This window comes from Dama dama, chromosome 17, assembly GCF_033118175.1.
Source record: "Dama dama isolate Ldn47 chromosome 17, ASM3311817v1, whole genome shotgun sequence".
In the NCBI taxonomy this organism is placed as follows: Eukaryota; Metazoa; Chordata; class Mammalia; order Artiodactyla; family Cervidae; genus Dama; species Dama dama.
The window spans coordinates 28521778-28545448 of NC_083697.1; the positions used below are offsets into that span (position 1 = coordinate 28521778).

A 23671-nucleotide genomic window follows, 5' to 3' on the forward strand; every position below is an offset into this window, starting at 1 on the left:
GCGCTCCCTGCGGGGCCCAGGCCGGGGCGGGGCTGGGGGCCCGGGCTCGGAGAGGTGAGCTGCCCGGCGCCGATTGGCCGCGGGCGGGTGACGTGCGCGCCCCGCGGAGGCCGAAGCGGCGCGGGCGGCCGTGGGGCAGCGGGGCCCGCCTGAGTCTTGAGGTGGAAGAGGGCCTTCACGGTGGGCTTTTCACGTCCGGAGACTGTGTCCGAGGAGGTCAAGCACGTGAGAGTGCTTTGTAACCGGAACGTGCCTTTCAAAAGTGAGTTTCTCCTGGCGTCACTCTTTACCTCGGGCCCTCTTGTCTCGGCCTCTTCTTCCCAGCCATGACCCCAGAATTGCAAAGTCTCCTTAGAGCACCCTTCCCCCGCACCCCCGCGGTGCCTGATTTCGCTCTCTCCCCTCCACAAATCTGGCTTTTTTTAAATAATGAAGATGCCTAAACTTGGCATTGCTCACAGCCTTGCCCTTTGGCTATTTAGTGCCATCCTGCTCCGAGGCCTTGACTCAGACCAGACCCGGTAGAGTCCTTACTTGGATATCTGTTTTCAGTAGATAATTCTTCTGCAGATTAACTTTTTTTTTTCCCCCGGTTAACTAAAACTGGGAAAGTGGTAAAAGAATATGAAGATTTAGGGTTTCCTTTATTTCATGTTGCAGGGCTTCTGCTAGAAACTAAAGTATCCTTGGAGATCTTTAATTTTTATTTAGGTTTATTAACACCGAAAAAATAAAGAGCGAAAGGAGAGAGTGTCAGTCCCTTGAAGCACCTTCCTTGACATGACTTTGTTTCATGTTTGTATCGTAAAATATCAGAAGTAAAGCACTTGCTGGTTGCATGTTGTGTATTTGTATCTTAATAACCCAGCCTCATTTCCTTTCTGAGCCCTGCTTGACCAAACAACATAGAAGAACGAACTGCACAAGGTCCAGCATTTCACCTTGTATGACTTAAAATGTAACAACCAATTGTTAATATGTAAGTTTTAAAAAATTTTTCTCTTGGTATTTCATCCTAAAGTGAAAAGGGGAGGAATTTTTTTAAGCAACTTTTCATTCTCTGGACTGTTGAAATGTAATATTTGTTATCGTCCTTCACTAAAAAAATAATCATCAGTAAGAGAATTAATTGAAATCTAGATAAATTGATTTTCTGTCATTTTACCCTGGTCAAAAATTGTCGAAGTAAAATTATAATGGAAATTTCTACCAAGATGTTTAGATACAGATTCATGTTCATGAGCTAGGGTGGTATAGAAGATCATATACAAAGTGATGATTGAAAGGTTGGTGTTTACATTCAGATTCCTTTCAGTTTACTCCTGGAGCTTACTTTTGATTTAGTGGAAGAAGGACCCTGGAGCTTGTTTATCCTGAAAATGATGATTTCAACGTCCTTGTCCTTAAGACTGTTCTTTTGGGAGGTGGTTGAGGCAGGGTGGTTTGAGGGAGTGGGGCCATTAGGGGAAGAAAAGCTTAGAGAAGGACAGTAAATATTCGTTTCTTATTTAGAGGCTTTGTTGTCTTGACTGAAGCAAAGCAAGCTGTGTTGAGTGAGAGCCCTAAGGCCTCTAAGAAGATTTTCTTTAAAGGATTAAAAAATGTATAGCTCAGTTTAGAGGTATATAATAAAATGCTCAAGTGCCAAATGACCAATTCAATGTAACCAACACCCAGATCCACATATGCAGAATACACCAGACATACCATAGAGTCTTTCTATGTCCCTACTAATCACATCCCCTTACCACCACCACCACTATTCTTGCTTTACATGTTTTTACATCATATAAAAGAAATTACCCTCTATGTAGTTAAATTATCCTCTATGTAGTTCTTTTGTGACTGACTTCTTTGAGCAGTGGATAGCTGTTCTGCTATTTCCAAGTAGAAGAAATGCAGGGAATAGAAGTCTATATGGATGAAGCATTTTTCTTTTTTTGTCTTAAAATGTCAAGATGTGTAGACATACATTAGCCATTTCTGATGGGTTAAATAATTATATACATATATATATAATGTATAAAAGGAGATAATTCCTAACCCCACCAATTAAAAAACCCTTACTGTGCATTTTAAGGAACATTTTCTTAGATTCCCTTTGCTTTAAATTTTAAGTCCTATTTTGCTTTATTTTTTAATTTGCATTTCATTTCCACTACCCTGTCCTCTACATAAAGTAGAGGAGCTGAAGGTAATTCTGCCACACAGAAGTGGCAGACTTATCTGACCACCTTCTGATGTTGTTAAGTTGCTAAGTCACCTCCAACTCTGTGACCCCATAAACTGCAACATACCAGGCTTTCCTGTCCTTCACTATCTCCTGGAGTTTGCTCAAACTCATCTCCATTGAGTCGGTGATGCCATCCAACCATCTCATCCTCTGTCGCCCCATTCTCCTCTTGCTCTTAATCGTTCCCAGTATCATCTTCTGATGTAATACCCAACAAAATGTGGGTTTTTTTTAATTAATTAATTTGGCCATGTCACATGGCGTGAGGGATCCCCAACCAGAGATGAGACCCACACCCCCTACAGAAACTCGGAGTTTTAACCACTGGACCAGGGATATCCCAAAATCTGGTTTTGTTATATAAGTGTTTATTTCTTATATTTAGACCTCATCTTTAAAAGACTTAACGTTATGATCAGAAAAAGCCAGACAAAATAGTATGTGGATGAGGTTAAAGCAGTTAGTAGTAGTAAGAATTTGAGTGAGCAGACTTCCCTGGTGGTCCAGTGGCTGAGCCTCTGTGCTTCCACTGCAGGGGGCATGGGTTCCATCTCTGGTTGGGGAACTAGGATCCCTCACACTGTATAGCCCCAGGTTGGATAGGGGAAGAGTGAGGATTGATAATCCTTTGCTTGCTTTATGTCCTAGATAGGCCCAGATTTCTGCTTGCCTTACATGCTGTCCTAGAAACTCATCTAGTTCTGTGAATTCATATATGATAAGTAAGTTGATACAGCCCAAATCTCTATTTCCAGCCCAGATTCTCTAGTACTAATCCCAAATGCCTCCTGGACATCTTTGGGCATCTTTGTCCATTTATCTATTGCTTTGCTCATCTTTTTCATTGATTTATGTTTTTTGGGTAATAATACATTGTAGGATGTATTAGTTGTCTGTCATCTTCCAGTTCATGCCTTTTCTCTGGCCTTTGTTATGGTGTCTTTTCTTACACTGAAATTTAGTTTGAATGTAATCAGATTTATTCATCTTTTCCTGTATATTTTTTGCTTTGGGTGTCTGATTTAAGAAACCCTCTCCTAAAGAAAACAAGTCATTTCCTACCTCAGAATCACAAAGATATACATCTTTTTGCTAAAAATTGTAAACTTTTATTCTTCATATTTTATTGTTTTTTAAATCAACCTACTATTTTTGTGCATATGGTAGAGATCTAATTTATTTTATATATAAACAACTAATTGTTCTAGCAGCAACTATTAAATAGTGTGACTTTTCTTTTATAGTTTGTAATGTCATTGATTTCAAATCAGGTTTCCACACATCCATGGACTGTTTTTTCTTTTCCATTGGTCAATTTGTATGACATTTATTATATTACCACACTATCATAATTGCTACAGCTTTATTATAAGTGTTAATACCCAGCAAGATATTAACAATGGTTAATATTTACCTATTTCCTTGGGAATGCCAGATTCTTTGCTGCTGTATATGAATTTCAGAGTCATTTTATTAAGTTTTATGAAAAACTTGAATGTTGCTGGAAATTCACTAGGACCTCAGTTTCTCCTCTGTAATATGCTGATACTAATCATTGTTATGACTAGATTTAATCAATTTTTTTTTTAGTGTGTGTGCTTAATAAACAGTTATTATCGGCAGTATCATCATCATCAATGAACGAGCATTTATTCTGGCTTTGAGATCTTAAATTCAGAAATCCTATCTTCTAACCACAACTTGCTATATTTGTTTATACATTGTCCACTCTGTTACTCCCTCTAACCTTATTCTTTGACTTCTTCAATATATTTAGTGTTGAAACCATTTCTATTTTTCTAGTCTGTCAGTTCATTCCTGGCCTTATTTTTTTTTTCCCCATTCCTCACAAAAGTTGATCCAAATCTTCACCATTCTATATTATTTACTTATTAAGCCTTCTAAGTTGATACTACCGGTCTTATTTTGTGCTCAGATGACCTTGGTTTTTAGTTACCAGAGACTTTTTCCTCACCATCATCTCTGAATGTGGCTATAATTCCCCCTGTACTTAGCATCTTCCCAGTCCTTCAGGTCTACCAGCTCCCTGTGTTCTAGAACTGATCTTCTAAGACCTTGTTCCATCAGTTACCTTCCCTCAAATTTTCATTTTCTCTCTCTCTACGGTCCTATAAATTGGTGATTTCCAGGTTTTCACATTTCACCAATCAATACATTTTTAAATTAAGGAAGTAAACATGGGTTTGCCAACTTTTTATTTTGTCAAGAAAAGATATTTTAAAACAGTATAATAAAGAGAAAAAACTGACTACTATCTACTACCGCAAAGTAATACTGCATAATAGTTAAGATCACAAGATTCTGGAGCTAGACTATTTGGACTAGAATTCTGGCTGTGCCAGGGTAGATTATCTAACCTGTAAAATGAAGATAACACTTACCTCTTAAGGTTGTATTGTATGTACTAATTCAGTGAGTTAATATATATGAAGCCATTGAAATAGTACCTGGCACATAGACGGGCACAATAGTGTTAGCATTTATCTTCATCATAGTTATTATTTTTACATCCCCATTAACACATCTTTTTTTCTCGTAGCCTCACCTTGTTTTGCTTTTTACAGCGGCTGCCCTCGGGCGGTGCAGTGTGTATGATGGCGCCAATGCTAATCACATGTGGCTCTTGTGGGGGGTGGGTAATTAAGATTGCTCTGAGTATAAAATGCTTAAGGGGACACCATGCTGACTTCTGGAGCTTTTTTTCCTGTGTATCTCCCGCCTTTCTCTACTCTATAAAGATAACAAATAGACAAAGAGTAGATTGTTCAAGTTTCTAGAGAGAGAAAACAGATTTCATGTGATGCATACAGAGATGAATGTGTTAGACTTCTCAATAACAACTCTGGAAGCAAAAGGGTAATGGAACAAAGCTCCAAAATTCTGAAGGAAAATTACTTATAATTTAGAGTTCTATACAGGCCATGCTGTTACTCAGATACAAGGCTAAAAAATAAAAGAAATTATTTTCAGTCCTAAAAGACCTCAAATATGCAGTTCACGCATCTTTTCTAAAGAAACTAATGAGGGATGTGTACCAGTTACATGACAAACCAAGAAGAAGTAGGACATGTGACCAAGGAAATAAGCCCAAAGTAAAAGAAAAGTAAAAGGAATTGCAGATTGATAGACTGGAACAGTAAGATGAAATTAATGGGATACCTAATACGTTTGAATAGATTGAGAGGAGCCTTAACCTCCTGGGCTCAAATTAATGATTATTGCATGAACAACTAAGCAGATCTTTTTTGAAAAATTATTTAAATCTGTCAGTTTATGTGTTAAAAAAAAGTTTAAGGGATAAACAAAACTTTTTAAAAGAGGATTTTTATTTTGGTGTTTGGCGTTTTTATACTTCCCCTTTCTTTTGAGGAACCACATTTTAACTGCCCTGCCTTACCCACAGCGTTAAGAGGAAATGCAGCAAACTGGCCATAAAAGCAAAACTAGAGAAACAAAACTGGTATTTTAAAGTTAATAACAAATGGTAAAACTTTAAAAATCATTTTCCGTAATACTTGTGGTGCTTAAAACAAGGAATATACACAAGCACCTAATAGAAAATTCCTAGAGTGAACTTGGAAAAAAGGCTTTCTATCCTATAATTCTCTGAGTGTGTATTGAGATGCCACTTTTGCAGTTATTTACTAGGAAAAGATTATAATTTAAAAGTAAATACCGGAGAAGGAAATGGCAAACCACTCCAGTATTCTTGCCTGGAGAAGTCCATGGACAGAGGAGCCTGGCAGGCTACAATCCATGGGGTCGTAAAGAGTTGGACACAGCTATAACTAATACACATATAGAGATCAAAATAACAGTGGCTTAAATAAAATACATTACTTTGTTTAAAAAAAATAGATACAAAGTCTATGTATGCAGACATAATAAAGAGCTTTATTCTATATAGATCTTTGAAGTTTTTTTAGAAGCCACCTTTTTGCCTTAGAAACTCCATGCTTACTGTAATCTTATTTATTTGGCGGCATCAGGTCTTAGTTGTGGCATGCACTCCGGCTTCCCTAGTTGGGGCACAAAGGCTTTTCCCTAGCTGTGGCATGCTCCCTGCACTGGAAGCTTGGAGTCTTAACCACTGAACTGCCAGGGAGGTCCCAAGAAATCCACTTTAAATGTAAAGACACAGACAGGTTAAAGTAAAAGAAAGGAGAAAGATCTACTATGCTAATACTAATCTAATACTGATACTATCTAATACTAATCCAAAGAAAACTGTAGCCACTATATTCAGACAAAACAGACTTCAAAACAAGGAAAACTATCAGCGATAGGAAAGGGCATTACATAAAGAGGTCAGTGCTTCAGAAAGATACACCAGCCTTTAATGTGCATATGTCTGACAATAGAACATTAAAGGAGCTAAGGCAAAACCTGACAGAACTGCAAGAAGAAACAGATGAATGCACTATTATAGCTGGAGACTTCATCACCCCTCCTTTAATAAGCAATAGATCTAGCAGGCAGAAAGTCAGTGAGTATGTATTTCAGTAGTTGATCGGTATAGCACCGTCAGTCAGTTGGATCTAATTGACAGATATAGAATATTTTACACAGCAGCAGCAGAACACATCTTCTTCTTTAGAAAGATAGACATTTGTCAGTATAAAAAATAACTTGTATGCAAAAAGATATAAACATAGTTAAAATTAATAGACATAGACTAAATTTTAAAAAATATATATGATGAGGTTTAACATCTTTAATATTAAAAGAGCTCTTTAAAATTCACATCAAGGGAACAAGCAATTCTCTAGAAAATGGGTGGGCAAAGAATATGAATTCAGCAAAGAATAAATCCACATGTGAAAACTTTCTCAAAATCAGAAGAAATCAGGATAATGCAAGTAAAAGTAATGAGATGCCAAATTCAGCCCTTTATAACAGATTGGCAAACCATTAGCCAACTAGTTTTATTAGGTGCCTATTGTGTGACAGGCTCTTGGCTAAGCACAGACCTGCTTTAGTGCTTACCAAATCATTGTGAAGCAGATCTTGTCACTGTTCTACAGTTGAGGAAAGGATCAAACAGGTGAATTGACTAGATAGAAATCACATAGAGGAAACTTGGGAAATACTAGAACTATTTTTCTTTTTGAGGAGTAATTCATTCAAATGGTAATGTGTGTGTATGTATGTGTGTGTATCTAGATAGATAGATATTTATGTTTTGAATTGAAGCTTCCCCCCACTTATCTCTCATCCACCCATTTCCTGTGTCAATACTACGTGTCTCCAAAAAAACCACTTTATTAGTTTCTCATGTATTTCCCATAGCTTTTTTATACAAGTTTATTCTCCCTTTAAAAAAAAAAAAAAAGAAAGGTTATAATAATGTGCTTGATAACTCAGTTATTTAAGTAGCTCATAATGAGAGTCCTCATCCTTTTAAAAGCTGCATAGTATTCCACTATGAATGTATTCCACTACAGGAATGCCAGAATTTATTTTACCTACCCTTTACAATGGATATTTGCTTTGATTTCAGTCTTTTGCTTTTGAAAACAATGTGGTAATGGATAATACTGTGTATATTTTTGTCTCACATGTTCAAGATTTAACAGAAATAAGATTGTTCCATCAGAGGGTTTGTATGTATGTGTGATTTTGCTAGATATTGCCAGATTTCCCTGTGTTATATAAACAAGTAAGAGTGCACCCACAGCATTTTCATTAGAGTATGTTAATGAACTTCTGGATGTGGGATTGATACGTGAAAATGTTTAATCTTAGTGTAGTTTTACCGCGCATTTCTCCTATTATGAAATTAAGTGAGAATATTTTCAGACTGGACAAATGTTAAATGACCAATAGCACCTGTTGCCAGTAGGAGGGATCCAAGTGAAAAGTTCTGTTATACGGCGCTGGTATAAGTGGGCTTCCCAGGCGGCGCTATGGTAAAGAATCCGCCTGCCAGTACAGGGGACATAAGGATGCGAGTTTGATCCCTGAGTTAGGAAGATCCCCTGGAGGAGGGCACGACAACCAGCTCCAGTATTCTTGCCTGGAGAATCCCCATGGACAGAGGAGCCTGGCGGGTCACAGTCCATAGGGTCACAAAGAGATGGACTTGACTGAAGTGACTTAGCACACATGCATGCTGATATAAATGTGAACTTTTTCAACCTGTTTGCAAAACAGTCTGGCAACCTGTGTTAAAATGTTTTAAATTAGAAATATCTTTTGTGCTAGCTATATCTTTCTTGGGAATCTGTCCAATAGATATAAAATATGTAAGTGAAAGTCGCTCAGAGTCCAACTCTGTGACTGCATGGATATACAGTCCATGTATTCTACTGGAATTCTACTGGAGTGAGTAGCCGTTCCCTTCTCCAGGGGATCTTCCCAACCCAGGGATCGAACCCAGGTCTCCCACATTGTGGGCGGATTCTTTGCCAGCTGAGCCACCAGGGAAGCCAAGAATACTGAAGTGGGTAGCCTATCCCTTCTGCAGCAGATCTTCCCTACCCATGAATCAAACCAGGGTCTCCTGCATTGCAGGTGGATTCTTTACCAGCTGAGTTACAAGGGAAGCCCTTAAAATATGTAAGGATCTATCTATAAGAATATTCATTGTAGCATCATCCATAGTATCTAAAAACAAGTAGCAAAGTGAAAGCCCATTAATAGGAAAATGGTTGAGTGAATTACAGTTTTTGTATCCAACAAAAGGAATAAATTAAAGCAGTATGAGTTGAATTGTGATTTCCACAAGATACTACTGCTAAATGAGAAATAGCAAGATGAAGAAAAGTGTGTATAATGTGATCCCAGTTTATAAATCAGCAGCAGCAGCACACATAAATGTTTGCATATTTGTGTGTATGTATGTTTACACTCAAAATATTTATATTTGTAGATCTATATATATACACATGTGTATTTGTATATAACTATATGGGGGAAATAATGGAAAATACGTATTACTTGGGATATAGGTTTGATTGCTTAAAAGCCAACATAATAATAACTTAAGATGAAAGTTTATTTTTTTCTCTTGTAACATTTCAGAGATAATCAGTTCACAATTGATAAGCAGCATCAGGTGTTAGGGATCCACCCTCATTCTAGCTTGTTAATCTGCTATACTCAATATGTGGCTTCTATTTCATGGCCTAAGATGGTTGTTTCACCTCCTGCCAAGATATATCTGGGAATGGGAAATGGAAAAACAGTATACCTCTTCTTTTTAAGGGCATGTCACAGAAGTTGCAGCTATCATTTCCTCTTTTGGCAAAAATGTAGTCGCATGTCCAGACCTGCAAGGGAGGCTAGGAAATAGAGTCCTTGCCTATATGGCAAGGTACTAAGTCAGAACTTGGGAGTTGTAATACTAAAAGAAGAGGAAGAAAGGACATTGAGAGACAGTAGCAATCTCTGCCACAGCAGACTAGGTTATCTTCCTGCATTACAAGTCAACCACAAATTTAATGGCTAAAGTCAATAATGATTTATTATTTCTCACTACTCTGTGTCTTGAGTAGAAAGTTGTTTTATTTCTTCTGGGCTCATTCACATGGCTCTCTTCACATGGTCTTTCATTCCAGACTTATTTACAGCATAGAGGCCCAGGGCAGTGTTCCAGAAGGTGAAAAAGGAAGCTGCAAGGCCTCTCTAGGCCACATCCACAGAAGTTACACCACGTCACAGCTACTGCATTCGGTGGTCAAGATAAGTCACAAGGAAGGCTAGCCTAGATTCAAGAAGTGGGAAAATAAAAGTGGCAAAGGCACATTGCAAAGAGGCACAGACAAAAGAGGCATGATACACTGGGAACAAATATTGCAACAATCAAACATACGACATTTTTACACTTACATTTACACTTAAATGTATATGTAAATTTTTGTCTGTCCACATAGTCAAATATAAATAAGTATAGTTAAGCAGATTCATGGTGTGCAGATACAAATATGATCACATCACACTCTTACTTATTATTGATTGCTTTACAGATTAAAGCCCAAGTCCCTTGGCCTGTACCATTTCTCCCATATTACACTATCTCCCAGGAGATGTAATCAAAACTAAGCAGAAAGATAAGTCATTTCTAGCTGAAGTGGTTGGGCTTCAAGTCAGTTGTGGAACTGAACCAGGCCTTGAAGGAAGTGTTTGAATTGATGGAGAGGGGCAAGTAGGCATAACTGGTAGTTCCCAGTCTTATTAGGACTACCGTTTTAAAAAACTGAAATACAGCATACTGCAGAAATAAGTGCAGTATCTATCATAAGTAAAAATATCCCTCTATCCACCACCCAGGGAATAGAATATTACAAGTTACATAGAAACCTCTTATGTGACATCCCAGTAATTATACTGCCCAACCTTCCCAGATGTAACCACTCATCCTAACGTATAACCATAGATTCATTTTGAATCATACATGAATGAAATTATATGTGTATTTCACCATTATATTTGTAAGGTTTATCTAAGTTGTTTGTAGAAGTAGTTTGTTCATGTTCATTGTTATATTCCATTTGTGGATAAGCTGTCTCTGTCCATTCTGTTGTAGCTGTTTGAGCTGTTTCTCCTTTGGGGCTGTGTGTATGTACGTGTGTGCTAAGTTGCTTCAGTTATGACCGACTCTGTGCGACCCTATGGACAGTGGGCAGATAAAGTAGATTTGTAGTACCAATTAAATGCTCATTTCTGCCAGTTTTCTTACACTAAGGTTAGCATTGATGAGGAAGGAGTGGAACCTTGAGACATCAAATGGGGATAGTTGGGCAGACAAGAATGAAGCTTTGCGGCAGCTCTCTCATAAGTTGATTCCTACTGTTCTCAGAATTTACCCTCCCCACCTCCCAGTTCCTCCAGGCAAATCCCGACATAGCATGTCTGTCAGAGGAGTATGCAGCTTGCTCTGGCAAATGATGGCCTACACAAAGATCTTGCTGTTTTGCCCAGTGAGAACCTGAGGAGTTAAATTTGAAGCATCTCATCCAAGACACAGACTTGGTGCTTCTTGATGGGGAGAGATTTGGTCCCTTCAAGGAAGAACCCTGCAGTGCAGCCACATCGGTATGACCGTTGATCTTCTCCAGACCCAGTGGTTCCCAAGCTTGTCTGGACATAAGAACACCTTAGAATTCTAAAGCCAAGGATATACCCCAGGCCAGTTAACTCATAATTTCTGGGAGTGAGAGACAGGCCTTTTTTTGTATTTTTTAAGCTCCCCCAGTAATTCCATTGAGCAGGTTAGGGAATCATTGCCCTAATCCTTCTCCAGTGGCTATTTATTGGTTAGAATAGGGGCCCCCAAGAAAGTCGAGTGACACGTGGAGTCCTGGCCTGAGTCTGGCTAACAGCCCAGAGAGACCCATAGTGGTTACTTCTCCAACCCCAGATATGTGGTAAGAATAAATACATTTTAATAACTGAAACAATCTTCATTTTAATTTCCTGACCAATGGAGTGAGTGTTGTTATTGTAGGTAGGACTAGATAGAAGTTCAGAACTGATTGTTACCAGTCCCTCTCAAGACAGTAAAAGAAAAGCAGTACAGAAGTTAGTGCCCCTGTCCTGGCATGGCAGCTGGTACCATATTCCCATTTAAATTCCCTGTGTGATCACCCAGAGAAGGCAATGGCACCCCACTCCAGTACTCTTGCCTGGAAAATCCCATGGACAGAGGAGCCTGGTAGGCTGCATGCAGTTCATGGGGTTGCTAAGAGTTGGATGTGACTGAGCGACTTCACTTTCACTTTTCACTTTCATGCATTGGAGAAGGAAATGGCAACCCACTCCAGTACTCTTGCCTGGAAAATCCCATGGACGGAGGAGCCTGGTAGACTGGTAGACTGCATGCAGTCCATGGGGTTGCTAAGAGTCGGATGTGACTGAGCGACTTCACTTTCACGCATTGGAGAAAGAAATGGCAACCCACTCCAGTGTTCTTGCCTGGAGAATCCCAGGGACGGGGGAGCCTGGTGGGCTGCCGTCTATGGGGTCGCACGGAGTCGGACACGACTCATGCGACTTAGCAGCAGCAACAGTAGTGTGATCACCAGATGGATCATGGAGATGACAGTGTAAAAACCAGATGGGTAGTGAAAGATGACAGTGGATTATTGCAGAGCCTAATCAGGTGTGGGGTGGGGATGGGGGGCAACTGCAGTTGTTCCAGCTGTGGTATCTTCATTGGGAGAAATTAATATAGACTTTGACATGATACATAGGTATTGATCTGGAAATGTGCTCTGCCCCCCACTCCCACCTCCTTTCTAATCAGTAAAGAAAATCAAAAGCATATTGCACTTAAATGACAGGGACAACAGTCAACTCTAACTGTCTTGTCTCAGGGCTCTGTCAACATCCCTGTTGTTTCTGTGGTATAAAGGGACCTTGATCATATCACTGTGCCATAGAATATCATACTAGTCTATTATAGCAATGAAATTATGTTAAATGAACCTAATGAGAAAGGAGTAGCAAGCATTCTGCATGATCTCATAAGACATATGCCTGCCAGAAGATGCAGCGATAAACCCAGGACTGCAGCAAGTTTCTAGGGTTGCAGTGGCCGGAGACATGTTTGAATATCCATTCAAATAAGTGATGAGTAGTTGTGTTTCCTACCACTACAACAAAGAGAAAGGGGGAAAGGTGTAGCAGACTTTTTGGGGTTCTGGAGGCAACAAAATAAAGCACATTTGGGTGACCTGCTCTAACCTCTTTTCTGGGTAACCGTAAGACTGCAAGTTTTGAGGGGGGACCTTGTGATTAGGCAGGTCCAATGGTACTGTTAAGTTCACATGGTAAGAGATATTAAAGGAAGGCTTAGGTAAGTTCCCATAGGGGAATTACGACACAGACACTTTGGTTTGGGAATAAGGACATATCTTCCTCCGCCAACAACACTTTGTTTTGTTTCTTTGAAAGGCAGCTCCAGATTTGCTCCTGCTACCTGGTAGGATGGAACACCTGACCATGGGACATCAAGTGACCGCATGAGTAATCACACCACCCATCGTGAGCTGACATTGTCTGATTCCCAAGACCGCACAGCTGGATGAGCACAGAGCAGTCCGCTCCCTGTTAGACTGGGGACTGGCTGCGGCAGAACTAAAGGAGCAGGTAGTCCTGACCCTGCCCCTTCAGCGTTTCTCCCCAACCCGTATAAACTGGCTTCAGGAGGAGTTCCTTCTGACCAGTTAATGGAAGAGAAAAAAGTGTGGGTCCTATTCATTCTTGAAAGGATCTGCCGTGAGCTGGCCACAGCTGGATGTGAATGGTCAGTAAAACACCACTCATTAGCGGCACGAACACATACTGTAAAGGGAAATCTTTCCGTAGGGAATAACGTTAGGAGATACGGCCTGAGGTCAGGGCATGTACTGGTTCATTGTCACTGGCTTATGAGTTGACAGGCTAGAGGAGAACTTAGAAGAAATTGGAAAACTGGCCAGTTATGATACAATAACCTGCAAATTAGGGATGCTGGCCTAAACAATGTAGTACATGCTTAGAATCCATAATCAGTATATGGTGCTACCTTCCCCAGAAGGTGTACAGAGTGGATATGAGAGTAGTCCTTCTATTTTTAAGAATGACTAATTTTGTAAAAAAATTCAGGTGGCATGTTTTCCAAATTTGGTGGAAAGCATAGAACTATAAATCTACAAAGCTCAGGAAATTGCAAGCAGAAAAATTACAATGAAGTCACACCTATGCATGTTATAGTCAAACTGAATAAATACAGAAAAACAAAAGCATCCAGAGAAATTATATATTATATGCAAGTTGACAGTTATATTATTTTTTTAAATAAGCTTTTTAATGGAATAATATAACATATGTATAGAAAAACACAAATATAGTTGTTTAGCATGACATCACAAAATGAAGGTAACTATAGTCACCACCCACATCAATAACTATGTCCCTTCTTAGTCATTACTCTTCATCCTTCCCAAGGGTAATCACCATCCTGAATTCTAACACCAAAGATTAGGTTTGATAGTGGTTAATCTTTATATAAATTGAATACTTAATGTATCTTGAGTTTCTGGCTTCTTTTATCTAACTTTGTAAGATTTATACATGTTGTTACCTGGAGCAGGTAACATTCATTCATTCATTTTCATTGCTATACCGCATTCAGTATTCTACTTTACATTTATTTATCCATTGTATTGTTGATAGACATTAGAGATGTTTCCATTCTTTGGCTGTTAGGAAAGCTTCTGTGAACATTGTTGTGTATGTCTTTTGGTGTACACACATACGCATCTGTGTTGCATTCTCTCATTATGCCTAGTAAACCACTTGAGGAATTTTTTGGCCCGTGAAGCATCAGTCTTAGTGGCTTTGGAGGTTTTAGTACTCAAGGGAGGAATGATTTCTAGGAAACACGGTTTCAATGAATTGGAAGTGGACATGGCTTGCCGGCAGGACTTTTTCCTATCATTAACCACTGGGGGGCGGGGGGAGCATTACTGACAAAGGAGAAAGATTCCTTTTCAAAGGGGGAACTTCAGTTGCTGTTGCACAGTGGAGTAAGTAGGACTTAAATGGAATGTATGATATTCACCAGTATTCTCTTGGCCAACAGTCAATGAAAAAACTAGGGTAACCCAAAAAGGACCTCCACTGGGATTCATCTTATAAGAGTGAATCTTTGGATCACCTTCCCTGGCTCAGACGGTAAAGCGTCTCCCTGCAATGCGGGAGACCCGGGTTTGATCCCTGGGTCGGGAAGATCCCCTGGAGAAGGAAATGGCAACCCACTCCAGTATTCTTGCCTGGAAAATTCCATGGATGGAGGAGCCTGGTGGGCTACAGTCCATGGGGTCACAAAGAGTTGGACATGGCTGAGCGACTTCACTTTTATCTGGTAAAGAATTCCATTCAGCTTAGGTGCAAGCAAGGAGTGAGAGAGACCTAGATGGGTGGTGATAGAAAGCAGCTTATGCTCATGAACCTAGTCTTCATGACCAGCTGAAACACTGGTTTTATGAAACTGTAATTATGTTTTGTGACTTATTTCTTTTCTCCCTTACCATATATGAAGTCTGGAGTGGATAATGTTTTTGGCTTCAGATGAGAGTGTGACTGAATTGATACCACCCCATGATCAGTAGCTGATAGAAGGAGAGTGTATGGTGGAAAAGAGTTGAGATAAGTGCTTATATTCCCCCTGGTTCCCTCCATTAGAGGTTGCCCTGAACTGAATGTGTACCTTGACCAAAGATCATTGCCTCTCTCACGATGAACTCTTGATAATTCTCTCTCCCATAAGACTTTGGTTAATTCCTTCTGTCTCTTGGAGCTTAAGAGAGGTACAGTTCCCCTGTTGTTAGCCCTGGATTACAGAACTATCCTTGTAATTCTCTTATACCCTATACACACATTTGTAATTAGTCCTTCTGTTTAAAACAAACAATCCTGAGGGTGTCCCTTGTTTCCTGTTAGGGCTCTTGACACGTGAGCTTTATATCTCTTGTATTGTTTCTTGAATATTAGCATAGTCGCAGTCTTTCTTTTAGTTTTTGCATATCTCTTCACTTTAAACTTTTCTGTATTCTAATATTTACCTCTTCAAAACAGGTTAAAGGTGTATCTTTATAAATCCAAGGCAGCAGTCTTATCTCTTAATTGGGATAGTCAATTTAAGTTTGTTATTACCGATATATGGGGCTTTAAAGCTGCTATCCTACTGTTTCTTGTCTCCCTGCTCTTCACTCTTTTTTCTCTACTTCATCCTTTGTGATACGTCAGGTTTATTTATTCCCCTTTTCCTTTTAGTTATATGTCTTTTTGTTGTTGTTGTTTAGTCGCTAAGTCATGTCTGACTGTTTTGTGGCCCCATGGACTATAATCCACCAGGCTCTTCCGTCCATGGGATTTCCCAAGCAAGAATACTGGAGTGGGTTGCCATTTCTTTCCAGGGGATCTTCCTGACCCAGGGATCAAACCTGCATCTCCTACACTGGCAGACAGATTCTTTACTGCTCAGCCACCAAGGAGGCCTGCATGTCTTTTTATTATTGTTTAGCTGCTCTAGAAATTAGAATGTGCATCCTTGACATCTAAAAGTCTAGTGTAGGGGCTTCTCTGGTAGTCCAGGGGTACAGACGTCAGTGCTGTAACGATCAATGATAACAGCACTTAGCAATGCTGATCCTGGTGCAGGACCAATGCTGGGGACCCAGGTTTGATGCCTGGTCAGGGAACTAGACCCCACTTGCGAAACTAGGAGTTTGCATGCTGATACAGAATTCACATGCCGCAACTAAGACCCAGCGCAGCCAAACAAAAAATAATAATAATAAAAAAAAGTCTAGTATATGTAAGTACTTTATCCACTTCCTGGACAATGTGAATACCCTTGACCACTTTATCCCCTCTTCTCAATTTATATGTTGTTAATGTTAAAATCTGTATGTTTTTAAACACCATAATAAGTCAGCATTGTTTTGTAAAGTAATTATTTGTTGGGATTTACCCATATATTTTCTTTACTGTTCTTCATCCCTTTGAAAATCTAAGAACTTCCATCTGAGAACATTTCTCTCTACTCAAAGGTTACTTTTTCCTCCAAGGCAGAGGTGAAGAAAGTGAAAGTCGGTCAGTTGTGTCAGATTCTTTGTGACCCCATACAGTCCATGGAATTCTCCAGGACAGAATACTGGAGTGGGTAGCTGCTCCCTTCTCCAGGCGATCTTCCTAACCCAGGGATTGAACCCAGGTCTCCTGCAATGCAAATGCTTTAGCTGAGCCACCAGAGAAGCCCAATTTTCAGTTTCTGGTAGTTTGAAAATACCTTTATATTGTCTTAGCTTTTGAAATTATATTATCTGAATATGATTCTGTTTTCTTTTAATACTCTAAAGATAGCATCACTTGGTTGCAAAGGAGCTTACTGTCATTCATTTGATATAATAATTTTCTTAACCTACGGATGCTCAATGTTTCCCCCTTTGAATATCAGCAGTTAGCATTTTTCACTTTTAGCATAGTTAGCATAGTTCACTTTTAATATGAAGTGCTTAGGTGTTATTTTCTTTGCCTTTTCCTTAAAGGTTTATAATGCTTCTTGAATCTAAAGCATGATGCTTTTTGTTTATTTGAGACATCTCTTTCAGTATTACTTTGTTACAGTCTCTCATGCTTCTTCTGGGTTTTAATTATATACCTATATTGGACTTTTTTTTTTTTTACTGTATCTCCTTTAAAATTTTTTCCATTTTTCATCTTTTAGTCTTTTTGTTAATCTGTCTGCAATTTCTTCTGAATTTTCTTCCAGTTCCCTAATTTTGTCTTCAACTCTATATAAATCGATTCACTGGATTTTTGTTGTATCTTTCAATAATAGAATTCCATTTGGTTGTGTTTCCATTCTCCACATTGTTACTCATATTCTAAGTTCCTGAACAGATTAATCATAGTAATTTGGGGAATTTGGGGGAGAGCTGTGCTACATATCTTGCGGGGTCTTAGTTCTCCCCAACCAGGGATTGAACCTGGGCCACCTCAGTAAAAGCACTGAGTCCTATCCAGTGGACCACCAGGGAACTCTGTAATTACACTGTTTTGAAGTCTTCATTTCATAATCCCCGTGAGTCCTGTTTCTATGGTTGCTTCTCTATCTTGTCATGTCATCTCATATACCTGATTATTGTTTTATGTGTGCTAGATATTGTATGTAAACAATTGTAGAGATATTTTGAGGCTTGGGATAGCATGACTTTCTTTTAGAGAGGATTTTTTTACTTCTATTAGGTAGCGAGGGCCTTTAGCATCCTCAGATCACTGCAATCCAGTTGAGAACAGAGATGATTCAGTTCCAGTCTATTTTCGGCTCACTCTGACTTGTAGGGTACAGCACATTAGAATTTCAACAGAAAGAGTGAGGTCCTTATCTCTCCAACTCCAGTGAGCCCAACTCCAGTTTTTCTCCTCTTCTACCCCCACCTAGGTCTGTGAGCTTGCAAAAGCTCTTAGTTGCTTCTGGAAGAGACAGATGCCTCCAGCAGAGAGGCTGTAAGCGCCTCTCCAACCTCTCTGCCTCTACTAGGTCTTAGCCATGAAATCCTCACTTTTGAGAGTTCCAGTGCCTTCAAACAGATACATTTCTTTGTTTTGTCTCAGCTTTCCTAGTTGTTCTCAGCAGAAACATGATCAAAACCATCGTCCTTCATTACCAGAAGTGGAACTGCAGTGGTCTCATTTTTTTTTTAATTACGGTATAGGTGATGCACAATATTGTATCAGTTTCAGATATACAACACAGTGATTCATAATTTTTAAAGGTTATAGTCAATTTATAGTTATCATAAATAAAATAACTATATTCCCTGTGCTGTACAATACATCCTTGTAGCTGATTTATTTTATGCCTAGTTGTTTGTATCTCTTGACCCTCTACTCCTATTTTGCCCCTTCCCCCACCCCTGTCCCCTCTGGTAACCACTAGTTTGTTCTTTGTACCTGTGAGTCTGTTTCTTTTTTGTTACATTCACTAGTTTATTTTTTATATTCAACATATAAGTGAGATCATACAGTATTTGTCTCTGACCTATTTCACTGAGCATAGTACCCTCCAAGTCCAACCGTGTTGTTTGCAAATGGCAAGATTTCATTCTTTTTATGGATGAATAGTATTCCAGTGTGTGTATATATATATATATATATATATATATATATATATCACGTCTTCTTTAACCATTCATTCACTGATGGACACTTCAGTTGCGAAGACTTTTTTTTTTTATGTCAAAACTTTTACTGGTGTTCCCTGCCCCCTCTCCATCAAAACACACAAGGTAGTAGTTATACATATACTTAGTCTATAAACTATATATAAATAATACATACATATATGATAAATGTTCAGGTCCCTGCAATAATTGTTATTCAGGGATATGTAACTCAGAGAAGGGAAACACTGCTAAAAGCAAAGGCAGTCTCAGGAGAGTTAAAGGTTATGTTCAAAGGAACAAGAGAAGCCCAGTGTGAGGTTTCACGTATGAAACAGATATAAGATTCTGATCTATATTGTCTGTATAATAGGAAATCATTGGCAGCTTCTTTATTATCTTTCAATAAAAGCTGTGTTTAATCTGATACTGATATGCAACATACAGGTAAGAGTAAAGGCAGAGAAAATCACTAGAAATCTAGAGTAATGGATCAAATATGAGTTAATGGGAGGCACCGTAGTGTAATGAAAAGAATGTTGACATTAGGATCATAGGACTTGTAATTACTGGTCCTGTCAACTTAGGCAAGTAATTTAACTTCTTACTCTGCTTCCTGTTTACATGCCAGTCAGCTTGTAGGCCCTTCAACAGAATGATGAAATGTTTATAACTTCTGCATTACTCACAGAGTGGTTATGCAAATATAATGGCGAAAATATTTTTAAATGTGTATTAGAATGTATGCATTTGAAGGCCCAACACAGAGACTGATAAAAGAAAGATAAAAGAAAAAAAGTTACTCCAATACTGAATCTTGGAGACTAGAAAATACATTCATCTAAATAAGTCAATTAGAAGAGGAGCTGATTTTGGAAATCAGGAAAAGGGTTAGTGAAAAAATAGTGGTTTACTTAATTTTAATTGTGGAAATGTTCAGCAGGTAGTTGTTGGTTACATTTACTAGTTTCACGTATTATTAGGTATTTTTCATGTGAGATCATTTCATTCAGTCTCCTTCATAAATTTTTAAGTTCCTGGAGAGAGAGAGGTTATTTCCCTGGGAATTTGTATTCCTCTTCATTTTTAACTTCAAAAAAAGTTTATACCTACCAATTAATTTGATGAAGTTTGATTTATTTTGTCCAGTTCATTGGTAAAGTGATTATATAGGGCATTGACTGGTTTAAAGATTGTTTGGTCCTTTCAGTTTAATACCAAACTGTTACTGTTTATGTACATCACTCTACAACGTTTTCATGCTAGTACCTTAGCATAATCCAGGCAAACATTTTCTTTAACCTCTATTTGAATTCCATGTGAGACATAAACATGTCTTATTGGAAGTCATATGTATATGTTTCTTTTATATTTGAAATGTACACGCTTTTCATTTGGATCCTGAAACTTAAGATGGTTTCTCTTCCTTCTGAAATCCTTCGTTTCTCTTCATAATTTTTTTTAAGTTGGAGTACAGTTGATTTATAATGTGTCAGTTTCAGTGGTACAGCAAAGTGAGTCAGTTATATATATACATAAATTTACTGTTCTTTAGACTCTTTTCCCGTATATAGGCCATTACTCGGCACTGAGTTCCCTGGGCTATACAGTAGGTCCTTATCAGTTGTCTGTTTTATACACCCATGTCATATGCATACGTGCTAAGTTGTTTCACTCATGTATAACTCTGTGCGACCCCGTGGACTGTAGCCCGCCAGGCTCCTCTGTCCATGGGATTCTCCAGGCAAGAATACTGGAGTGGGTTGCCATGCCCTCCTCCAGGGGATCTTCCTGACCCAGGGATTGAATCTGCATCTGTCTCCTGCATTGGCAGGCTGTTCTTTACCACTGGCACCATCTGGGAAGCCCTATTTTATACATAGTATAATGTGTATATGTTAATCAATTTCTCCCTCTAGAACTTTAAAACAATAAATTGTAATGAACACCCAACTGTATCAGTCACTTACTATCTTTTGTGCTTTAAGAATTTGCCTCTCCTGCCCAGTTTGACATCTCTAGACTGCGGTACTGTGTTACCAAGTCTAACTAAATTTCTGATGGCATCCAGAGTCTTGGTTAAGTTTGGACTTCCTCTTGTATTATGGTTTGCTCCTTTTCATTTTAGTCTAGTTTCCTCTATTCCTACATGAATAGAAATTTGGTAATATAGAGCTGTTTATCTTTCCTATTTTTTGCCCATTATAATTTTCTGTATTTAACATTTTTTGTAGTAATTCTTCCACAAAATATATGTTATGTATTTTTTTATTTCAGATCACGAAAATAATCCATTAGCACCCTTCCTTACCCATTACTCAAACTGGCATTCTCAACCTAAGGGAACTTGGAAGTAAGAAAAAGACTGAGCAGCAAGGAAAATAGGTGTTGTAAGCTTTGTTCTGTAACAAAAATATTGATCTGTTCTTGAGGAATTGTTTCACAAAGGTGAATTCTCCATGTAACTGAAGCTTCATTATTCATCATGGACAGAAAGTTAGTGTAGTTTGAAGGGTCTTTACCAGTACGCTGTAAGTTTAACAACTAGGCTCTCCAGGGCTAAAAAAAAAAAGTTCTGATTGTGATGTTTGCTAATTCCAGTGGGGTTAAATACTCCCACTGTGACTCTACTTCAGGCTAACACAGGACATCACTGAACACAGAGGTGGAAAGAGGTGTAGACTATCAGATTATAAGATTTCCCTCATGTGCACACAACAGACATAATCATAAAAACATGGGTAATAATGAAATAGTAAAATAACTAAGAAAATTAGTTTTGAGTATTTATTATTCAGTAATATTGGATATTACTATAACTTTCAGTTTATATAATTAATTTCTGATAATGGCTGTTGTTTAAATTCTGAAAAATTCTTAAAACTTTTTATTTTTTAAATTCATTTATTTTTAAACTGAAGGATAATTACTTTACAGTATTATGTTGGTTTCTACCAAACATCAGCATGAATCAGCCATAGGTTTTAAAACTTTTAAAATCAGCACTCATAAGGCAGCGTCCCAGCTCTAGCATACTGTTGTCTATGCTCTTAAAGAAGGGACAAGGACTGACCAATATAAGTGGTTCTGCTAGCTAAAGCTAAAACAGATTTAATACTCAGATTTATATAGTGAACCCTTAAATTCCACCATCACACAAAGTCAAGTCCTTGATAAAAATAAAGTCTTTTTCATTTTCTTCCATGTATATGCTACCTTGTTATGACTTGGTTATTACTTCCTAAAATCTTGGCTGCTGTAAATGTTTAATCTCTGTTGCCTGTAAATAAATACTGACTAAAGGAACCCAACAAGCAGTGGGCAAAAAAATGCAAATAGACATTTCTTCAAAGAAGGTATATGGATGGCAGAGCAGCACATGAAAGGATGCTGAACATCATCATCACCAGGGAAATGTAGATTAAAAGGACAATGAGATACCACTACATACCTATTACAATGACTAAGATTAAAGACAAATCATAAGAATTCAGGAGGAATTGGAACTCTCATACATAGCAGGAAGGAATGTAAAAAGGTATAGTCACCTGAGAAAGTGTGGCAGATTCTTAAAAAGTTAAACATATGCCTACCATATGATCCAGTGATTCCACTTCTAGCTATTTACTCAAGAGAAATGAAAGCACATGTCCATATGAACAGTCATACAAGAATGTTCATAGCAGTTGTATTTGTAATAGACAAAAACTGGAAACAACCCAGATGTCCACAGGAGAATGGATAAAATAATCGTGGCACATCCATAAAATGGAATATGACTCAGCAACTTTTAAAAAACTATCAAGAGACAAAACATAGATAAATCTCAAAACAATTATGCCCGTGTAAAAAGCCAGAGAAGAAAATAGGGCATACTCTATGACTCTATTTAAATAAAATTCTAGAAAAAACTAATCAGCAGTGGCAGAAAACAGACCAGGGGTTTCCTGTGGCTGAGGGATGGGAAGAAGAAGAGAGTTTACACAGGAGTAAAAGGACACTTGCAGTGATGGATACGCTCATCATTTTGACTTTGGTGATAATTTCACAGGTGTATACATATGTCAGCTTTCAAACTGCATACTTTATATGCAGTTTAGTTTGTATCAACTATATTTCAATAAAGCTATTAAAAAACACAATCTACTCTCATATGACCAGGAGAGATGAGCAAAAAAAGGAAACTACTTTGTTTTGCATAACTTAGTTACATCTTTCATGGTAAAAATGTATAGGTCCTTTGGGCAGCCCCAAGCATATTGCTGTTGTCTTTATCACATGCTGTTAGGCCAGATTCTCTTCATCTGAGTGCCTGTCTTTACATTTATCTCTTAATAAACTTCATATTGTTTTTGTTGTTTAGTCGCTAAGTCGTGTCTGACTTTTGTGACCCATGGACTGTGTAACCTGCCAGGATCCTCTGTTCATGGGACTTCCCAGGCAAAAATACTGGAGTGGGTTGACATTTCCTTATCCAGGGGATCTTCCCAATCCAGGTATCAAACCCATATCTCCTGCATTGTTTGTTTTACATGTGACTATTATTCTTATAATGAGGCTTCAGTATTAATATTCATTAGATCTTTGGTTTTTCAGACCATGTTTAATGAGCACTAGGCATACCCACAGAACCATCTGCGGTATCCTGAGTGGAAATGGGGAGTGAAGATGGAAAGAACATGATAATCTGAATGGACAAGGCTTCAGATTTCAACCCAGGCACCTTCTTAGTTTTACAGACTTAAGAACTACTGGGGAGGAA

The 23671-nt window shown here is 38.4% G+C and overlaps 1 long non-coding RNA gene across 2 annotated transcripts; it reads left to right on the forward strand.

Moving 5' to 3' along the window:
• Positions 1-98: 98 nt before the first annotated feature.
• On the forward strand, positions 99-23271 carry LOC133071679 (uncharacterized). 2 transcript variants are annotated; one of them, XR_009696493.1, is made up of 3 exons: positions 99-262; positions 13151-13502; positions 21187-23271. It is a non-coding gene; the product is annotated as an uncharacterized LOC133071679 (long non-coding RNA). The 2 variants fall into 2 exon arrangements; XR_009696492.1 differs by lacking the exon at positions 21187-23271 and having other exon boundaries at positions 13151-14560.
• Positions 23272-23671: the final 400 nt, after the last annotated feature.